Source organism: Catharus ustulatus, chromosome 5, assembly GCF_009819885.2.
Source record: "Catharus ustulatus isolate bCatUst1 chromosome 5, bCatUst1.pri.v2, whole genome shotgun sequence".
Taxonomy (NCBI): domain Eukaryota; kingdom Metazoa; phylum Chordata; class Aves; order Passeriformes; family Turdidae; genus Catharus; species Catharus ustulatus.
The window spans coordinates 53,430,857-53,452,996 of record NC_046225.1 but is presented as its reverse complement, the minus strand read 5'-3'; positions in this window follow the sequence as shown (position 1 = coordinate 53,452,996).

Below are 22,140 nucleotides of genomic sequence, written 5' to 3'. Positions count from 1 at the left end.
ACAGCTTATCAAACCTGATTTCCTTTTATGACAAGGTAACCCACCTATCAAGTTATCAAGGGAAACCAGTTGATGTAATATGTTAGGATTTCAATAAAGCTTTTGGTACTGTCTCTCAGAGGATAATTCTGGACAAAATGTCCACCACACATCTGAATAAAAACCTCATGGGATGGGTGAGCAACTGGTTCACAAGTCAGACACAAAGGATTCCAGTGAATGGGGTGACATCATACAGGTGACCTGTCACTTGTGGGATTCCACAGGACTCCATGCTCGGCCCTGTGCTCTTCTGCATCTTCATAAATGACCTAGCAGGACTGGATGGAATACTGAGCAAGTTTACAGATGATACAAAACGGGGAGGAGCTGTTGACTCCCTCCAAGTCAGGGAGGACCTGCAGAGAGACCTGGACAAGTCAGAGGGCTGAGCAATCACCAGCCACATGAAGTTCAACAGGGCAAAGTGCTGGATTCTGTGCCTGTGATGGTGGATGCACCTAGATGTACAGACAGAGTGGGGAATGGGATGCTGGAAAGCAGTGTCACAGAAAGGGACCTGGGGGTTCTGGTCCATGACAAGTTGAACATGAGTCAGCAGTGTTCTGGCAGCCAGGAGGGACAACCCTGTCCTGGGGGGCATCAGGCACAGCATCACCATCCAGGCAAGGGAGGGGATTGTCCTGCTCTGCTCTGGGCTGGGGCAGCCTCATCTTGAATATTGTGTGCAGTTTTGGGCACCACAATGCCAGAAGGATATTAAGCTATTAGAGAACTTCCAAAGATGGTGAAGGGCCTTGAGAGGAAGCCGTATGAGGAGTGGTCAAGGGCACTTGGTTTGTTCAGCCTGGAGACAAGGACACTGAGGGGAAATCTCATTGCAGTTGCAACTTCCTCATCAGGGGAAGGGGAGGAGCAGGCACTGATCTTTTCTTTGTGGTGATCAGCAAGAAGACCCAATGGAATAGCCTCGCCTGTGTCAGGGGAGGTTCAGGTTGGATATTAGGAGAAGATTCTTCACCCAGAGGCTGGTTGGGCACTGGAAGAGGGTCCTCAGAGAAGTGGTCACAGCACCAAACCTGACAGAAATCAAGAAGTGTTTGGACAATATCCATGGACACCTGTGTGACTCTTGGGGATTGTGCAGTGCAGTGCCAGGAATTAGACTCGATGATTCTTGCAGTCCCTTTCCACTCAGCTTGTTCTGTGGTCCCATGATTATTTTTATTGCTTGTATCTCTCTATCATTTATTTGGAAATCCCATAAAAAATTGCAGGAATCCCACACTATTCTTACAGCCATGATTTCTGATGATTATAATTTGCAATATTTGTAAGTCATTTGTGAACACTGGCAGTTTGCTGAATAAGGATTTCATTAGAGCTGCCCACTGCATCTTCTTGTTATGCTTTAAACATACACAAGCCAACCAAAGACTGATCTGTAGCTTAGGCTTCAATGGAATAATAAAACATGATTAGTTCTCAGTATCATTGCAATTGTCAGACATCTCAGAAAGGATGGGGATTGCAACTCTCTTCTCACTGATTTTACCTTTATCAGACTTTTGTAAAATATTACATTGGGACCCTATACCGATTAAATACATGTGTGGATTAAACACATTTACAAGTTTTTTCAAGATAGTAGAGTCTACAGGCATAATTTTTTTTAATACCATTTACTCTTACTTCTTTGAAATTCCTTTTAACTACCAAACAACTTGTCTGAAATCCAAAAGGGTTAGTAAAATGGTTTGGATTCATATATAAATGTTTTGACTTTCAAAAATTTTGATTCCATTGCTTTAGCCCTTGCCTAACACAAGTAATACTGTTGTGTGAATTCAAACAAGAGCCAGGACACGACACTAAAACTGGAGTGCCATCTTGATTATGCTCTGTTCACAGCAAAATCACACAAGAAGAAAAACAAGTCTTCCTGTCAGACTGGCTGCTGCACCTGAAGTTTTTAAACTTAAAAACCTAAATTTAAGTAGGCTGCAACAGTTCCACACTTCCTTCTGGAGCTAAGTATATTTAGACACTGATGATGATCCCTTTGAGAGCAGCCCCTGAAGTACAGTCTTTTTTCATTTACCAGAAATAGTATGATAAGCAGTATAATACATAAATACTGCCCTGATATAATCATATAATTATTAAAGTTGATTTGTATTATCTTCAAGTACACAGGCGAGATCCCTCTGACTCCAACTTCATATGCCCTTGCTTTTTTCAATAGATGTTGGAAAGATGGCAGCTTTAAAAATCTCATTATTATACTACTGATGGGGCCCGAAGGAAGCTGTCTGTGAAAGACTTGTCAGATCATTTCCTTCCCAAGACCTTACTGAACAATGGAGAAGAGCAGTCCACTTCTTTGAAACTACGCAAAATATATAACTTTACAATTCAGTTTATTTTACTTTTATAAACTAGAGAATATGATCTAGCCCAGTCTTGGTTCATAAAAAATGATGAGCAGTCATAAGTTAAAAACCATCCACTGTTTTCTTTCCAAGAAGGGAATATTATGGTAGATGAAGGGAGATGATTCTCGCCCTCTACTCTGCTCTCTTGACACCCCACCTGGTGTATTGTGTTCCGCTCTGGGATCCTCAGCACAGGAAGAGTATGGACCTGCTGGAGTGAGTCCAGAGGAGGAAAAAAAGATGATCAGAGGAATGGATCACCTGTCCCATGAAGACAGGCTGAAAGAGTTGGAGTTATTCAGCCTGGGGAAGAGAAGGCTCCAAGGAAACCTTATAGAACCTTGCAATACTTAAAGGGGCTCTACAAGAAAGTTGGAGAGCAAATTTTTACAAGGGAAAGCACAAGGGTTAGTGGTTTTAACTGGAAGAGAATAGGTTTAGGTAGGGTGTTAGGAAGGAAATTCTTTACCTGTGGGAGTGGTGAGGCACTGAAACAGGTTGTCCAGAGAAACCATGGATGTCCTAGAAGTGTTCAAGGCCAGGCTGGATGGGCATCTGAGCAGTCTGGTCTAATGCAAGTTGTCTCTGTCCACTGTAGAGGGGCTGGAACTATGCAGTCTTTACTAAGGTCATTCTGACCCAAAACATTCTGTGATACTATGATATTCACACTGCAAGGAAAACAAAGAGCCCATTTCTCCTCCTTTTTGTTTCAGTGTTCCACTGAATTCTATTTGCCATAGGCTTATCGTAACCTTTTGTTCAATGCATTTGACAGAATGCGTTCTATCACTGTTGTTATGTTTCAGTCCTTGTAGAAAGTGATGCCCTAGCTGTAAAAAAGGGGAATTTTAAGTATAAATTCAGGGAAGAAAAATACCAGTTCTTATAGATAGAAACATTCATTGATATATCACTGAAATATCCATTCTTTAAACACTTCTATTATCAGAATTTCCAGTGAACTAGCTGTTCTGTCCAAGATTGAAAGTTATTTGTTCCCTTGAAAACTCACAATTATGTAAATCAATTATCCTTAATGAAAAGGGGTTTTGTTTACATACCTGCCCTTTGCATGTGCTCAGTTTGATTACAACTTGGCAAAGCATTTCAGCACTTACTTCTTCATTATATCTCTTAATTTTAATCATGTATTTTAAAACAGTGACACTTAAAAGAGAGGTTATTCTAACTTATTTTAATTTTTTTATTATTACTATTTTAGTAATAGTAATCTAACAATAATTTCCTACATGCCTAAATTTCCTAAACTTTCAAAATGTTTAAATTCACAGTTCTCATATTTCTAACTCTTGGCTATTCAGGTCATCTTGAAGAAGAAATGTTTCAGGAGCCCCAAAATCATGAGTAACCACTCTCATTTACTAATGTCTTTCTCATGCTGCTACATATGGCATTAAAAAAGCCACAAAAATGAGATGGAGCACTTAAGATATAGACTGAAAATAGAAAATAAATCACCAAAAACTTAATGCATTTTTTTTCTACTTTTACCTCAAGGGGGAAAGAAAATATTCATTTTATAAAATATATTGGTTATATGTGTTATACAAAGAGAGAAAAGACATGAAACAACCAGCATGGTGTTCAGGGGAAAAAATACCTTAAAATTTACTTTCATATTTTCTGTTCATTACTTTTTCAGTTCTTACATTCAATTTTTTTTCCTAAGAGTGCAAGTGTACAACACCACTGATATCTTGGAGGACACTTTGACAGGCTGTTCTGAGTGTTGTCTTTGCAGTATAACAGCTCACTGAATGAAGAAATTCTGATCATTTCAGTGGCTCCAGAATGAGACATATACAGTAGTTTCACGAATACAAGCCGCACGGATTATAAGCCGCACCCCCGGTGCCTCGACAATGTTGCTGTCTTTGTCAATAAATAAGCTGCACCCCGAATATTAGCCGCACTTTCGTTCGTCGCGAGAATCCGTGCGCAGCTTTCACAAATTGGCCAATTAGTAACAGGATCGCGGCATAGCGGGCTTTACTGGCTCGGGGCGGGGCCAGGCAGGCTCGGCCCGCTCATGGTTGCCGACGGGGCCAGGTGGCCCAGCTCAGCGCCACGGCTCGGCGGGGCTGGCCGGGTGGTGCTGCCACCGCCGCCGGGCTTGCTGGCCCCCCTCTCCCGTCAGCACCGCCCCACTGCCATGTTTGCTCACCCTGCCAGCAGGGCGGCCATCGCCGCCGGGCTCGCTGGCCCCCCTCTCCCGTCAGCACCGCCCCGTTGCCGCGTTTGCTTGTGCTGCCGGTGGGGCAGCCGCCACTGCCAGGCACGCCAGCCACCCCGCGCCGTGTTTGCTCGCCCTGCCGGCAGGGCTGCTGCCGCCGCCGGGCTCGCTGGCCCCCCTCTCCTGTCAGCACCGCCCCGCGCCGCGTTTGCTCGCCAGGCTGGCAGGGCTGCCGCCGCTGCCAGGCTCTGCCGGTGGGGCTGCCGCCGCTGCCAGGCTCGCCCTGGCCGCCCCGCGCCGCGTTTGCTCGCCCTGCCGGCGGGGCGGCCGCCGCCAGGCTCGCCGGCCGCCCCCTCCCGTCTGCACCGCCGCTGCATTTGCTCGCCCTGGCCGGCACTGCAGGCCCCCGCACCGCCGGGCTCCCCCACGCTGCTGGCCCCGATTCTGCTGGGCTTCCCCCGCTGCCAGGCAGCCCCACCCGCCGGGCTTCCTGCTTCTGCCATGCTCCCCTGCACTGCTAGCCCCAGTTCTCCCGGGCTCCCCCGCCCTGCTGGCCCGGGCTCTGCCGCCCCCCTGCCCCGCCCTGTTGGGTCAGGCTCAGCCGCCCACCCCCCGCACTGCTGGCCCCGCCTCTGCCAGGCTTTCCCACCTCAGCCGGGGCCGGCCGGGCTCCAGCTTGGCTTGGGGCTGCCACGGGCTCTCACTTCCATGTTGGCAGCTTTTAGAATATTGTTCATATATTAGCCGCCCCCGAATATTGGCCGCACTTCTGGGTTTCCACCAAAATGTTGGTCAAATTGGTGCGGCTTGTATTCGTGAAATTACTGTAATTTTTTTTTTTTTTTGCATGCGCAGGTAAAAACGAAAAGTTTCTTGCTCTTTATTGTTTGTCATGTACACTTAAATACATAGCTTCAAGAAAACAAAACAGAAATATGAAGAAGAAATACATATGACATTTTGCTTTTGCTGTTCAACTTCTCTATTTGCAATATGTCTATGTGTGCATGCACAGATAGAAAAGAAGAAGTAAAGAATTAATGAAATTGGAAACTTTCTGTTCTGATAAGAAACATGGCTTTTGAGGATTTCTGAGCCTGCATCTTTCATCTCTTTTGTACCAGTATTCACAGAAAATTTACTGCTCAAACAGTTGACACAATACAGACTTAAGGCTGAGACCAAAGATACTTTTCTCTCTTTCAATATTCACAGGGCACCTAACAAAACATGGGTATAGATTGTCCAGGTCCACCAGATGCTTCTATAGAAACAGAAATAACTGTTTGCTCTGAAGTGCAGTACCTACTAGCAGACAATCTGGGAAGCAATATAAACCATACTGACTGATTTTTTATTAATTTCCATATAGTCAGAATTTTTTGTTGCTTTGTCTATCAACTGTTAAAATGGGAAACCTAAACTTTCATCTTTAGGCTATCCCATCTGACTTCCAATGCAGACATACACATCCCTGAAAAAAGATGAGTCATTGTGCTAAATTTGTCTATCTGATTTACCCCTGGGTTCAGAGTTCCCAAAACCAAAGAGCACTCTCTTTCAGCAATATCTAAATGCAAAATAGATATTTTAAGGGGTATACAAATCAGGAAACATGGAGGCTATTCTTAGGTTTTCAGATTTTTAAAAACTTTCTTCACTGTGAAAGCCTAGTTTCAATGACCATTACAGAATATACAGTGATATAAGATTGTCTTGGTTTTGGAAAATTTCTGGTCATTTTGCCTTCCTCTCTGCCCTACTTTCTGCCAAAACTTGCTGGCAGTAACATCTGGGATATTCTCTTCATCCAATCTAGCATTAATCTTTATAGTGAGTACACTGAACTTGAATCATACATCCTTCAATTCTGAGTGGCCTTTTTGGGCACCAGGTAAAACATGCATATGCCATCAGCAGATTAAGACTCATTTGTCATAAGACAGTTTTCATTCCCACTTCATCTATCAGTGCTTACATATCCAGTACTAGTGGTCATTAGAAGACACAGATAAGTGAATGAAATGCCTATGAGTTGCACCTTTTTTACACAAATAAATATATCTTTTATTTGCTTTTCATGTCAGACTTATTAAAAATATATGAACATTTATTTCTGGTAATTAAATGAGTGAAATTAATAGATAACAGCAATAAAATAAAATAGAACATAGCATTAGGTCATCTGATAGGAAATTCCACAATAAAATTATGGTTGTGATAATCACCTATCAATTCTTGACTGACAAAAAGTGCAGAACGGAAGAATCACTATCTAGCATATTTTAAAAATACACCATATATTACCATATGGATTCTTTATGAAACTAAATTAAAACTTTTTATTAAAGGTAAATTTGTGATCCTTGAGTTCAATTAATACTAAAAATGAAATAACATTTATTTACTTTTTGCACCGTAATTCACAAACATAAACATATGGAAATATTTCCCTGAATTATGGCATAGAAAATATGTATTAGCCTGATTATAATCCTATTTCAGGAGTTCACTAAATGATTTTAAATAACAGGATGTGTGTTGTCACCAGAGAAGTTAGACTTTAGGTTGTGGTTTGGCAATTCAAATGCCAGAATTACATTCCTTTCTGAAAGGTATAGAAAAAAATTAATCAGACATAGTAAGCAGACAATTCCTCTCAGGAGTATCATCTTTAGTTCCTGAGTTCTGTCGTACATCGCTGGAAAGATTTTTCTTTTCTTGCTAAAAATAAGGAAACTAAGACTACATCTAAGAATTAGGATGTTTGTCTTTTCAGAAAACTATAAAATGTTTTATTTGCCTTACAATCTGAAATAAAGCAGGAGGGATTTGTATCTTTTTATAGTTACCAAGTGCTTCTAGATACTACTTTACCACAGATTTACCACAGGAAAAATAGACATAAACATCAAAAAAATCCTAGCAATGAAACACCTACTTAACAAAATAAATCACTGATTTTTTTTTTTTTTTTTTTTTTTTTTTAATCTCTAGCAGCATTACACAACTATCACAGCCTACTCTTGAGTAGCCTGGATCCATCATTTGGCCTCCAGTGGGTGATAGGAACAGAAATTAAGGAGTTTAGCTAAACAAACATGGCATTGATTGATTATGGGGATAGTTGCTTTGATCAATTTATAAGAAGATGAAGTGTTTGAAGCATCATGAAAAGAAATATTTTCTGCAATAAATCTCCAAGAGGCTTTCAGAACTGTGATTACCAGGGGGATTATTTCCTACTGTATCATACAATAGACTTTACAGGCATTTGCTTGAAATTGCAAGTACATGGAGCTAGACCAGAAGTCAACAACAAAGGATGCCTTGGAAACACTATATGTGGGTTTTAAAGCTCCCTTCCCTTGCTTTCATATCCATGAAGTTAAATAATTTAAAATTATCTGTTCAACACAATACCTTCAGGAACAATCTACAACCACTGTCCCTATCTCAGCACTTCCTTTATCTACTCTTATCTGTTTCTTCAGCTCCTTCCTTTTTTAATAATTTTTCAGCTAGTTTCAACTCTCTCCAGCTTCAAAATAATTTTGTCATGTCATTACACTGCATATTTTATTACTCAGATATAGTACTATATACCATGTAAACTCTCTCAAGCTGTCTCTATTAAAGAAAGATCTATCTCATTTTTTAATTCTCCATTCCTTCAACTCCTTGTCTTTCAAAGTTAGATATACCAAAAATATACTTGAGAATAGCTTCTTCCAATAAAAGAGACCCAAGAACTACAGGAAGAAATTATTGTTTTAAAACTAATTCTGTGTTTTCATCCTTTTTCTGGTTTTAATGGCTCTTGTACCACAAGAGACACGGCTAAGATGCAATAAGACCAAAGCTAAACAAGTAGAATTATCCTCTAGTTCTTGACTTTCCTCTGTATTTCTATCTCTGACCACTGTACAATTCCAATTTCCTATCTAGTGTTAGATGTTTTCATTGGATAGAAATGGAAAGGGAAGATAAGAAAAACTAAGCAAAGATAGCATAAAACCAAAACTAAAAATCTAATACAAATGCTTCCTTGCATATCAAATCCTCATTGTAGATAGCCTGTTGAAATCTAATTTCATTAATTTATTTGAGGTGTGAAAATATTTTTTATAATCCTCACCAATAGGGTATTCTGTTCCTATTTTGAAAGTGTTTTTTCTTCCTTATTTTATGTCTGAGTCTTGTATGTGCCTGTTTTTACCTATTTGACATGATTTTGGTTGGCTCTGTGAAGTTAAATCAAAAAGATCTGCAAACCATAATGAGCAGAAAACAAAGTAATGTCATCATTAGGATATCTTCAGTCAGAATGCTAGAATTCCTCAGGGGAAATAATTGGTAAATCAGTCAGTAAGAAATATCTTTCACCAGCCCATTTCTCAAGGTTAGAAAGACCACTGAACTGTTAAGGACCTCAGCCTGGAGGAAAGGAGAGGCGAGCATGCAGCAGGAAGAGTCACAGCAAGAGGAAAGTTTGTCTCTCGGTGCCAAGTTAGACAGAGGCCATTGCAATGGTGTGGCAATGAGCTAAGGTCATTTCTCAAGACTCCAGATCTCAAATAAGTGTTGCAGTAGGTGAGCCCCAGGCTGTTTGCATCCTATGTACTTTGGGGTGAATAAACAGTACATCTATTTAAAAGACGCTATCTCTGCAATTACTCACACCCCCAAGTCTCCTAGAGGAAAGTATCCTTTAACATTAACCATGTTGCACTCTCACAGTCAGAGGATTTCAAACACATGAGAGAGTTCCACACTGAGAGTGAAGAATTGTGGGGATCTGCACAGAAAGATTTTAATATATCAAGGGCTGATAGCTAGAGATTGTTACTTCCCTTAAAAAAAAATACAAAGAGTACAAAGCCTTCTTTTGCCACTAATCAGACTAAGGAAAAGCAATGTTATCAAGTCATCTATCTGTGTTAGAAACATTACCCTAGCAGAACCCACAGGACAGAATCTAGAAGAGATAGAAGAGAGCTCACAGATACAATTTACCCATAAGATGTCATTAAAAAAAAAAAAAAAAAAAAAAAAAAAAAAAAAAAAAAGACGTGAAAAAAGAATGACTTCATATGAAATATTTTGATATAACAGAAGTGAAACCAAAAGGTAACACAATTCATTTTGACACATACCTGTCAAAAATGGTGTTAGAAGCGATGCAGTTCCACAAGATGGTTTAGATTTCTTTAGAAAAATGCTGTTTTGTCAGAATTGCTCAGAGTGATACTTTTCATCCAGGTTTACAGCTGTGGCAGTAACTGCCTCTTAACATTAATATCATTCCTCCTTAACATCTGTCAATCTCAAGATGCTTTGCTTTTAGTACCATCACTAAATATCATCACTACTGTCTTGGTTTACAAATGGAAGCAAGAGGGACATAGATGGGGACAAAGGACATCATTCTTACACCGAGGTACTTTGCCAATGGAAACAGGAATGGAAACAATATTTGTGCCATAACCAGAGGACTAGACCACAGAGGGACTGTCACAGCTGCCTTGTGGGCAACCACTGGCACCACAGAAACTGTTCACTCTGCATGCACCTACACAGAATTGTGGCCTCCAAACCACCAGGGACCTCAGGGTCTCTGGCTACCACTCTTGCTATTCCTTCACTCCTTAAGTGAAACTACCTATACAAACTATTAGTAAGGTTTTCTTTAAGAAGGAAACAACATGTATTCACAATCAAGGCAAGAAAGAAGACATCCTTTTCAATTACAGTAGAGGTCATCTAGAGCCATGCATCATTCCTCTCGGTTCTAGTTCTGTTAATTAAGCACAGCAGAAAAAGTATTACTGGGATACATGTAACACAGCATCTCCTGCTAACCATCTTCCCATCCATCTGACACTACACCACCCTAAAGGTCAAAGCTCCCATTTGCACTTGAGCAGTTCATGTAAATATTGCTACTCAGAGGCTAAGACTATACTAAGTTTCTAATTTCTAATAATTTAACTGTGTGAAAAACCATACAGCAGACCCAGGGGACATTTGCTACCAGTATTCATCAGCACAGAGAACAAGTACCACGAGTTTATTTCCATATTTATTTTCTGTTAGAAAACTCTCCAAATTCCTTAATTTTCTAAAAGAGTGTATTTGTGGACATGTCTCAGATTTACATGCTGAAATCCCATGACAGGCACAATATATCTCTGTTTATAATCCATATTTTTTATTTATACTAAGACATGATATGCACTTGCATGGTGCATTGAGCTATGCAAGTCCAAATTCAACAAAGCCCTACAGAGTTACTTATAATATTGTTAGCTTTTATTTTGATCATAGTGTCTTAATGTATTAAAAGGGAGATTTCACTTTTTTATAATTATTTTGGTGAACTTTCTGCCAAGGCCCAAGAAAATCCTTTGTCTATTTCACAAATTTTAAGTGTACTAGCCAAACTAGGTCTGGATACTCCTTTTAGCAACTCCAGATTTGGTTTCTTCATTATAATATCTCCAGATCTGTAAATTAATGTTCTAGCATATCTCTTCTCTTGGTAAGCAAACAAGCTCAAGTTCAAACCATATCAGAAGATTAAAAATATCAAATGGTCAGATTAAAGGCTGGGAGTTCTATTAAAATTAAGAACATGTTACAAATTATTCTGTAACATTCAGTTTCATAATTTCACTTCTCAGTGAGAAAAGGCTGACATGCTACAAGCACAGACAGCATAAAATACCAGGTACAGCAGAGTAAAAACTGTGAAACAACAAACAGTGAACGTTCTGATAGCATGGGGCAAATGCGTATAGAAATGTCAAATGATACCCCAGGGATTAATACTATCTACAAATAAACAGTAAAAAAAAAAACATGGGGAAGGTAGACAAGCTGAAAAACAGACACTAGAAATATTTGAATACTCTTTTCATCTTTCAGATAATAATCTTATCTGACAGACTTGTAATCTTTTTTTTTTCTTGTTGTTTATGCATTCATAAATAAAATCTGTCACAGTATTCATCTTCAGTGACGACTCAGAATCATTGTATTTTTGGATGGTGCCATTAGTGCTAATCTCATTTGTGTCTAGAAATGTTTTGCTGTGGAATACAATGCATTAATTAGAAATTCCTCTCCCAGTTACAGTGCAAAAGATTAGGTCAGTGCTACAATAATTCACAAAAGAACTCGGGACAAAAAAAAACCAATACAGAAAGCAGTAAAAAATTAAGAACAATCTAGCATTTTTCAGATTGCAGTTCCTTAATGTTTAATAAATGCTTTAATAACTGACTGCTTGATTTTAAAAGACCTTTCTATAAGGGCTTGATACCACCTACAGCAAGGCAGGTGGTGCCAGTTCAGTCAGCTTGCCATTGATTGCTTCTTCCTTGTCAGAGTCTGCTATGGGCAGTGCAAAAAATACACAAAAGCTGACCTTTTCCTCAGAGGGACTGAAATGTCACCCATCAGATCTAGGTATCCAAAAAGAAATATAGCTTCTTGAAGCATATTTTTGGCAGATGTCTCTCATATGAAACCATGGTCTGAAAGTCCCTGCTCATGCATGTCACCAATGCTTAGTGTGCAGTCATAGCAGAGATCAGACACCACTGCTTTTCCTCTTGTAAGCTGGAGAAAGAATCAGAAGTCAGGTCTATCTGTGTGTAGGATTTGGGATGAGCAGTAGGCTTCAACATCATGTTCCCTATCTCTGAAATATTATTTGTTGCAAAAGGTTCAGTCCAGACAGGATAGTTCAACTTTTCTGGGTTAGGTTACTCTCCTGACAGAAAATGTGAGGTTTACCTCAGCCAGAGAGGGTATTGAATATTCATCTTCCATATCTTGTGGCAATTGTGGGGCTAAAAGCAAAAAGTGAGCTTTGGTCAGTTATTTGAAAGATAAGTAGAGATCTCAGTTTTCAACCCTGACTAGTGTGTCTGGGAACAAAAGCAAGATCTTGGACCCATTAGGAAAATCAGTTTATTTCACTGGCTACTCATGATTGCTGCCCATACTAGTTCTAACTCACCGAGGTTCTGTTTGGAGGAGCCTCAGAGTCTGCCTACAGAGCAGATGGAATTGAGCTTTCCTGCACCCTGAGCTCCTCAGACATTGCTCAAGCCAGTAAAGGTGCTTTACTCAGTGCTATCATGTGCTCACATTACTAAGGCTGTACCAGGACCCAGATCACTCACTAAAAGGTTTCAGCAGAGCCGAAATCAAAGACTGTGTGTCCTTCCTTCATCTCTTACCATTGTGTACAAGTTCAAGGCACAACCAACGCATTTAGTGGTGGGCAGCACCATGCTATAATCTATTAGAGGATGTTACCTTTCCACTTAATTAAAGCAATGGAGAGATATATTGCAGTCAGGCTTACTAATCAGTCACTGTAAAAATATCTTGGCCAAAGTCCTGTTGCTTAACAACGGTAATAGCCTTGCTTTCTACATAGCTTCTAGGATAATTTACAAAACAAATTTAACCAAGGAAAAAGCAATGCTTCACTGAAAATAGTAACTAAATAGTTACCATGTCTTCCATTTCACAAATGAAATATTTTCTTTTTTTTCCACCATCTTCCTAAGGAAGCAAAGTTCCCATTTCACCCCTATGCAAATGGATTAACAAGTGGGAATATTCATCTTTTGTCTGTTGGTTCCCTCCTAAATTCTTTCAAACCTGTAGGAAATCTTAACCACACCAGGAAAATAGTAAGAGACTGAGCAGGTATTGCAATTTTACAATCAGCAAAAGAGTGGAAGAGAATGAGCCTTGGGGGATAAACAGAGCATGAAATTAAATTTTCTTTACATCACATAACATTTGTACAGGGGAAACATTTTAATTGTCCCAAACACAAGAACAGGTTTGATCAGCTGCAACAGACTGCTAAAAACCTGACTACAAGACACACATCTGTCCATCTGCAGACACACATCTGTCCATCTACAGCCCGTTTGTCGCACTGCTGATGGAGGCACAAGCAGACGTGGACACAATGGATATGAGTGGATGACTGGCTTTTCTCTCTTCCTACTCCTAGCAGGAATACTATGGCAGTAGCACAGTGATTCCTGAGCTGGAGGACTAAGGGGAGATACTGTTACCTGGTTTCTGAGGAGGTTTTCTCAGTCTGAATACAGCATTGAGGTCATCTTAGTGAAAGTGGGGCCTTAAAGACCTCAGACCAGATTTCTCATAGATGGGCAGAAAAAACAGGACATATGACAAATGAAGTCCTTTGATTCCCATCTCTTGTAGCAAGCCCACAGAAAAGCAGGTTTCAATCTACTATCTCTTCAACAGTTAAGAAAATGCAGAAAATATAACTGGATATAGTACTCATATACGATATACCAGAATAAATACTCATCTTCTTAAGCAAAAAATCCAACAGTTAGCAATTACTTAAAACATACATATTCTTTCTAGAAACCATATTTTAAGGATATGAGGAATATGTGGCTTTCCTTTCACCACTAATAGAAATTTAAAAGATGCTAAAGGATGAAGCCTACATGCCATAATTGCACAGACTGCCATTTGTGTGATTTTTCACTTTCCAGTCACAAACTGTCTCCAAGGAAAAATGTGCTGTTCACTGTAATGAACTTCAGGAAAATAATTACTGTTAGAGTAAAAAACTTTTTTAATATGAAAATTTTCATTAAAAAATAAAACTTTTTAAATTAGAGTATAAAACATAAGAGAAGGAAACAGAAAAGTGATTAAAAGAACAAAATATTAGTATTTTCTTCCTGACAGAGCTGACCATTTAAAGCACTGCCTCTGTGCTTGGAAATATGTAATTACAGCAATAATAGAGAAAATTAAAATTGCTACTGCCTTCTTGCAGAATATTCACAACTGCTTAAAACGGAATATGAAATATCCACAGTAATAAATGAGAAAAAATTGCTGTTTCAATATTAATCACCAATGTTGAAAACAGTGACTTATAGAACATAAATGAAAAAGAGGAAGTTGGATGATCAGTTAGGGACAAATATTAGATTATCCTTATTTAAGAAAATTCCTAAAATGTCAAAATTACTTCACACTCACATCTGCATTCTGCAGCTTGACAATATCTGACCAGTTCTTCCAGCAGGGCAATTACTTCCGTCAGCCCATCTTCTTTAGGAAATTCTTTACCTTCAGTTGGTAGATATCTATCATCCCACTTACACAGATTTTTCCCTGAAATTTGTGGGGATTTGGCCATCGTTTCAACAAAAAAATCAAACTCGTCAAGACAGAGCTTGACTGTTCTATTACTCCTTTTCTCCCAGTCTAATCCATTTCTCTTCACATTCTACATCACTGCTTCCTGTGCATTTTTTTCTTTTTTCTTTTTTCTTGTTTTAAATAAAACTTATTCAGGGTCACATCCAACTGTGTCTGCATCTTAATAAAATTCTGGACATTTTCCTCTTTGGCTGCTGTTCAAAGATGAATGTCATCAATGGGTTTAGCTCTATTATGTAAAGGCCTGAGCTGCATAATCTCTAGCAGGAGGATCTGCACAATTTGGTCCAGGAAGACAGTGGCTCTAGGTATTTGAGGATTAGTTAGTTTTTCTTATCTTACACTCCAGGAAAGAATCTGTAAATAACTCCTTCTCAACAACTATTTAATAAGACATGTAAACATGTTTCTTCCATTTCCTATGTACTAAGAGGTAGCTGGGCTTATTAGAGATGACATCAGACATTTCAGTTTAGCTGAGGTTTGCTGAGTGTGAAAGAAACGGTTCTGACCCTCTCATTTCACCCTTCTCCTATGCTCTAACTTCTAGACCAGTCTCAGGAAAATGGTAGAACTCTATCCTGGTAGTTAAAAAGGGAAATTTAATAATCTATCTGATTTACCATGCAACCAGCACAAGAGAAGCAGGGAAATCTAGTCCTGGAAGGGGAACAGGAAGAGAAGACAGCAAGGAAAATAAGACTGAAAATTCTCTTGAACTGTTAACTCAGTCTATGCCATTAAGTTATGTTGTGCAACTTCATCCTAACATATCAAAATATACTTCACTTGGACCATATTGAATGAAGCATAGTGGGCAATTGCTGCTTTTTTCCAGAAATTCTGAATTGATCTGTCTTGGCTTCCATACCATTCAATTTAGAAAGGCAGTAGAAGAGACTGCAAAACGGCATGAACTCACAATCTGATCAACCTACAGGTCCCTTACGTCAGAAAAAAGAAAATGCTAGCAAAAACCACAAAGGCTTCATAAACATGTAACTTTTTCCTTCCATTTCACTTTAAATTTTAAAAAAATTATGCTTGCAGTGATCAAGGCAAAGTATATCCCAGTATATGGCTGGATTTTCATATTTTAAATCAAATTAAGTAAACTTTGAAATAACAGAATCCTTTATGATGTCTCAAACAATAAGAAAATACCCCAAAATCCAATAAATTCCCCAGTGACACCACTGCTGTTCTATATCTCCTGAGACTGATATTCAGGACAATAAATGTGTAACAGGAATTTATTTCTGCTCATAAAAAATACTCTGTCAGAAAGACGGTACAGTAAAATGCACAAGAAGCAAAGAGTTATGAATTAAACAATACATTTTTATCTCCACAGTCTGAGGAGAGCATGCATAACATAGACTTTTCAGTTTGAAAATTCCATGCCATTTTCCTGTAACCTGAGCATTATGCATATCAGCATTGCATATATATGAGACAAATGAATAGATTGATGGTACCACAGCTAAAAAGCATGATAATGAAGGACAGAGAAAAGACTTGGAGACTCATATGCACTGAAACACATTAAATGAATGCCATAAAATACGAATATCAAAGAATAACTAGTGTCCTTTAATTAAACCTGTTGCTGTTACAAGCAATGTACAGTTTGTCCACTTTCCATGGGCTGCTTAGATGCAAGAACAGAATACAGTAATTTCACGACTATAAGGCGCAACATTTTGAATAAAATTTTCCCCCGAACCCGGAAGTGCGCCTTATAGTCCGGTGCGTCTTATCTGATGGACAAAGTTGCGAAATTTGCCAAACCGGAAGTGAGAGCTGCGAGCCGCAGGGAGAGTTGGCAGGGCCACAGTTGCCAGGTGGAAGCGGGGTGGAGCGGCGGCAGGTACGCCCCGGCCCCATGGAGGCGGGACGGCCCCGCCAGAGGCACGCCCCGGCCCCGTGGAGGCGGAACAGCCCCACCACAGGCATAGCCCGGCCCCTTGGAGTCAGGACGGCCCCCCCACAGGCACCCCCCGGCCCCATGGAGGCGGGACAGCCCCTCCACAGGTACCCCCCGGCCCAGTGCAGGTGGGGAGACCGCTCCACAGGCACCCCCTGGCCCTGTGGAGGTGGCACGGAGGGGTGGCAGCCATAGCCCGGCCCCAGAGAGTCGGTACGGAGGGGCGGTGGGCATGCCCTGGCCCCGCCGGGTACAGACAGGCCTGGGGGCCCATGGCTGCCAGGTTGAGGCATGGCCTCGGCCAGAAACCGCATGGGGTGAGCTGGGGCGGAGCCTCGCTGCAAAAAAAAAGTGCGTTCTATAGTCCAGTGCGCCTTATATGATCTACAAAGTTGCAAATTTTGCCAACTCCCCGGGGGTGCACCTTATAGTCCGGTGCACCTTATGGTTGTGAAATTACTGTATGCTTGTTTGTAAGACAAAACTTGACTTAAAAGGGTGATAGAGTGGGTTAGAATTTCAGCAATGTATTGCACCAGATGAAGTCCATGTTAAACTTCAGTTGAATTCCAGCAGAGATGCTACTTGTTGCCATGACAACAGCTGAAGCAAGAGATATTGACAAAAGATAATTCTACATTCCACATAAAGGATGAGTTATGTGTTAGCACAGACAAGAGTAGTAAATGTCCTCTGTTTTCTGAACTTCATTAATACAAACACCTCAGAACCAGACTAGAAAGGATAGTTTTTCTGCTCAGTATAGAGAACAATATATATGACAAATCTTTGACATTGCAATCTCAGTTCTCGAATATGCTCACCCCTCACATTGGATCTATAAACACCATCTGTGTACACTGAAGAAACATTTCCAGAAATAGATGAGTCATATACCATTATCTCTTGTCAGAACACAGCAGATAGATTTGTAGCAAATGATAAACAAAACAACAAGTTAATGTCCTAGAATCTATCCCGAATTATAAAGTAATTGCTTACATAGAATTGATAAAAAACATTGAGAGCTTATTTTCATGCTGATGACCAACTAATCTAGGCTTGTTTATTACTCTACCACTAACCATGCCTAAATTGACAACTTTCAGCATACACCCTTCTAGGATTTTACTCAAAGTCTCATCATTTGAACATATACTAGAATACCTGAAAGATTCTACTGATATATTATATCTACCATGGCTTTCAAACTGAACAAAGGAAGAAAGTGACAAGGGACACCTGCTAAAGTATACCAAATCTGAGATTTTTTTACTAGCATAGGTCGAGATGTTTCAGTAACCAGTGAACATGAGTGACTTGCACCAGTGCATATTGGTCTTGCAGCTGAAATTGCCTTCTATGACAAAATCACAGCTTAGATAGGAACAGCATGGGCAAAGCCATGCACCTGTGCATATAAGACAAACGGTCTTCAAAGACCTTACAAAAGCACAAGCAAGAAAGATAAAAGGTGGCAAGACAAGGAGACCCAGAGGAGTCATTTGCCTGTCTATACCCATCATTCCTTAAACAGGTCAATCACTTCCTAGCCTCAAATGCTCAAAGGACCTTTCTTCAAGGAAGCAGCCATGAGCTCTCTGTCTAGGCTAACGCACAGATGACTCATTTCACACTCTGAATTTGCTGAGCTGAGATCAGTTGAAATCTGAGCTTGATATATTTATGTTGTTTTACTTTCCTTTAATTGTTTACTTTGCATGAGAATATTTATTTTTCTAATTAATATTTCTATGACTAAATATCAGGCAAGGAATTATATATCTTGAATAAAATTCTGCTTTCCATGAGGCAAAATGCAGTGAGTATATAAGGGTATGCTATCCATATTTAAAGTGTTACTTTCCAAAGGGCTGCTTCTGTCTCAAAACAGCATGTATCCTGAATAAGAGAGCTGGAGAAAAGAGTGAGAGTTTATCAAAGAGTGCAAGAGTTGATCTTTATTTCTTAGAATCATAAATGTGTTGCAAAACTTCCTGAATAGGGAGTGGTCTTATGAACCAACCCAGAAAAGGTTTTGCAACATGGAGACAATGCATGGACATGACTCCATCAGCAAAAAAGAATGAATTGTTCATAAAGATATATTTTGCAAATGACATACATTAGCAATATGAAGACAAAAATTGGAATCTTGGATGTTCATAGTTATGCAAGACATTGGGAAAAAAAAGATGTACAAAGCATAAAATTTTCTGCAGTATGAGAAAGGGGAAGGGAAGGTGCAGGGGAAAAAGATAAATATAGTCAATCAGGTGGCAAAAGGAGATGATCCCTGTCCCTGAATCTTTGTGGGAATAAATGCCTATCAATGTAAAATCTGCAAAAGTCCTTCACATGAAAGATTCAACTCAGCTTTCACCTCCAAGGACAGAGTCCGACTTTCCAGTATAGAAGGAGTAAAAGTGGAGAGAGAACTGTCAATCTATCTGCAACGTTAGGAGAATTGACTTGGAACCAGAGAGATTTAACTTTGGGATTTGAAGGGGAGTCAGAGAAAGACAAACTTGGCAAGAAAGAAGCATTGGCAATAATTGTGATGGCAAGAACTAAGTGTTCAGCAGAAATAAGTAAAAAAAATTTAGAGATGGTTTGAACAGCACAAAAATGGAGAAGATAGTCATCTGGAATACAAGTCACAGACTTGAGTGAAGGAGAAAGGTTTCTCATGTTGCCTATTCTGGAATAAGGCATGACAATAGGGTCAAGAGGAGAACAGGGAATTTCATTTTGTAAGGGTAAGGTTTTATAAATAATTATGTAGAAGTTTATAAGGTTTGAGGAAAGAGTATTACCTGATAAACTATGAGCAGAACTAAATATATGATTCAAGAATGAAAATATGTTCCTGCATAGACCCCAAAAAAGACAAGGCAATCACAAGTTACTTTTAAAGAACATTATTCAGTATTCAGATTAAAGACTGCCCTCGACAAATAGAAAATCTTTATCAAATAGAAAGTACTCTATTCAGAAAGTAAAATGTCAGAGTGAGAAACAGTGTTCTGACACTGTAACTTTACAGTAAGGTCTCATTAGTGTAATCTCTCTCACTCTGTGCCTAATTACATCTTTCATTGGTTTGTATGATGTTGAGCTTTTAGACCCTGCTTTTTCTTTTTTCAGCTTTGATCTCAAAATATTATTTTCTGTTTTTCAATTTGATTTTTGTCATTTTTATTACCAGTCTGTCCAAAGAGAGCATTCACATTGTTCTGACCAACCACTTAAAGGAAATCCATTAGTGAGATGTTGAATTCGTACTTTTTGTTCTGGTGGAAAGAAGAGTTCTAAAATATCACCCTTATATTTTAGTTTTATCCTTTAGCAACAACAACACTTCTATTTTTGAAAGTTCAGCTAGCAAAAATTGGGTGAAAAAAAGGTTTTCAAATTATAATACATGGTTTTTTTGATACAGAATACTGAAAGAATCTCATTTTTTTCTATCAAATCACTTAACACTTTAAAGTCTTTCTCTTTCTTCCCCTGTTATTCTTCACGTACCTATCTTTTTGTCACTTGAAAGAGTAATGTAAGACTCCTGAAAGACTATGAAATATATAAAACCATTAGAAGCTGTTATACAGTACCACACACCATTGTTGTTTTGTGGCACCTCTAACATTTGTGGAAGTAATCATTAATCTCTTCCTATCCTCTAGACTCAGATGTGTCATCTTGACAGACACTGCTCTAACCACCTAGGCTGTCTAAGGGAGCATGTCAAAGTATTTTAACAAAAAATTTTTTAAAAATTAAGATTAATGAGTTGTGATTGTCAGTTCCTCTTCAAACTCTTTTGTATTTTAATTAATGTCTGGGTAGTAGATCAAATGCAAACACCCCCTAATAAATCTTGGAAACATCTTGCAAGGCCTGAAGCCTACTTTTTTTTTTTTTTTCCATTAGGTGCACATTTTCAGCACTTTGTCTTACTCTTTCTCTTGGCGTGATGAATGTTTCAGCAGTTGATAGTAAATGTCACACTGTCAATGAAAGAGTTGGATCTGAGTCCCCATCAGAAAAAGAAATTTAGTCTTCTATACCTCTCTCAAACTTGTTTGATAAGAAATAAGATGACCATCCTCCTGTGGCTATGCTTTGTGGGACTACCATCTGCTGGGCCCTATGCAGAAAATGTTTTGGTATCTCAGGTAAGGTAAGGTGTGAAACAGATGTCTAACTCTGACAAAACTGTTTCTTAATTTGTCCAGAAAAAAAATCCACCTCGGTTGTAATGAGCTCTGCACTGAAAGTCTTACGTGCACACTACCTAGCAACTAACTGGAAAGGGAAGCCCTCAGGGACACAGTTTGGATACAGATGCTGAAATAACCATTGATGGAGAAGTCACTTGGAACCCCAACCACTAAAGAAACAGGTTTTCAAAACCAGTTCTATAGTATATATGTCTTGCAATATAAAGTATATATCCAGTGGCTGTGAAAACTATGACTTTCAAGTCTGCATTTTCTCATTTTTTTCTTAATTTAGCATATGTGGAATAGCCCAAAACAAGCCTGAGTCACTGTAAAAAATGTTGCCTAGGAGTCACAGGCATCTTTGTTCAATTTATGATTAATAAGGAGCACCTTGCACACACCAGAGTTAAATCTCCAGATGGGAAGGATGAAGGCTTTACTAATTAGTTAGGTCTGCTCTTGTATCAGTCCATCGCTTGGCAGATGTACAATGATACACTCTAAGCTATTCTGTGGTTTCTCAGCTCCTGCAGAATTTGTTTCTGCAGATGGCTATTTCCCAGACACTCCTCATTATTTTACCTGGTGGAACTAGGAACATTTTCAGGCACTATCCTCTGAGATGGTCACCACACAGATTAATTGCATTGATCTGTCCCCTCAGACCTGTACAACTTAAGATGACGATTCTGTCTTTAGTACTAAATCAAAAAACTCTCTTGCAATTTATGTAACAAATATCAATTACATAAACCTCATTATTGCATACATCAGAGTAATTTAGTCCTGTGCTAATGTAACTAATCAGTTCACCTTCAAATCAAGAAAGTTATTATCACTATTATTTGCCTTCAGCTAGACTAAGAAAAAAATCTATATTTTGCTAAAAAAGAAACAGCAATTTCTCTCTTTAGTTCAACAGAAGTATTTTGTGTTATTTGGTAGCAGTCCTGTTAAATAAAGCCTGCATTTAGTTTTCATATATCTGTATTTTGTAATATATATAATAAAAAAAATTATTGAATCAGCAAATGAGATTTTCATCCCAGTACTTTAGTCTCTGGATTATCAAAAGAGGAAAAATTTTTCAGTATTTACGCTATTCTG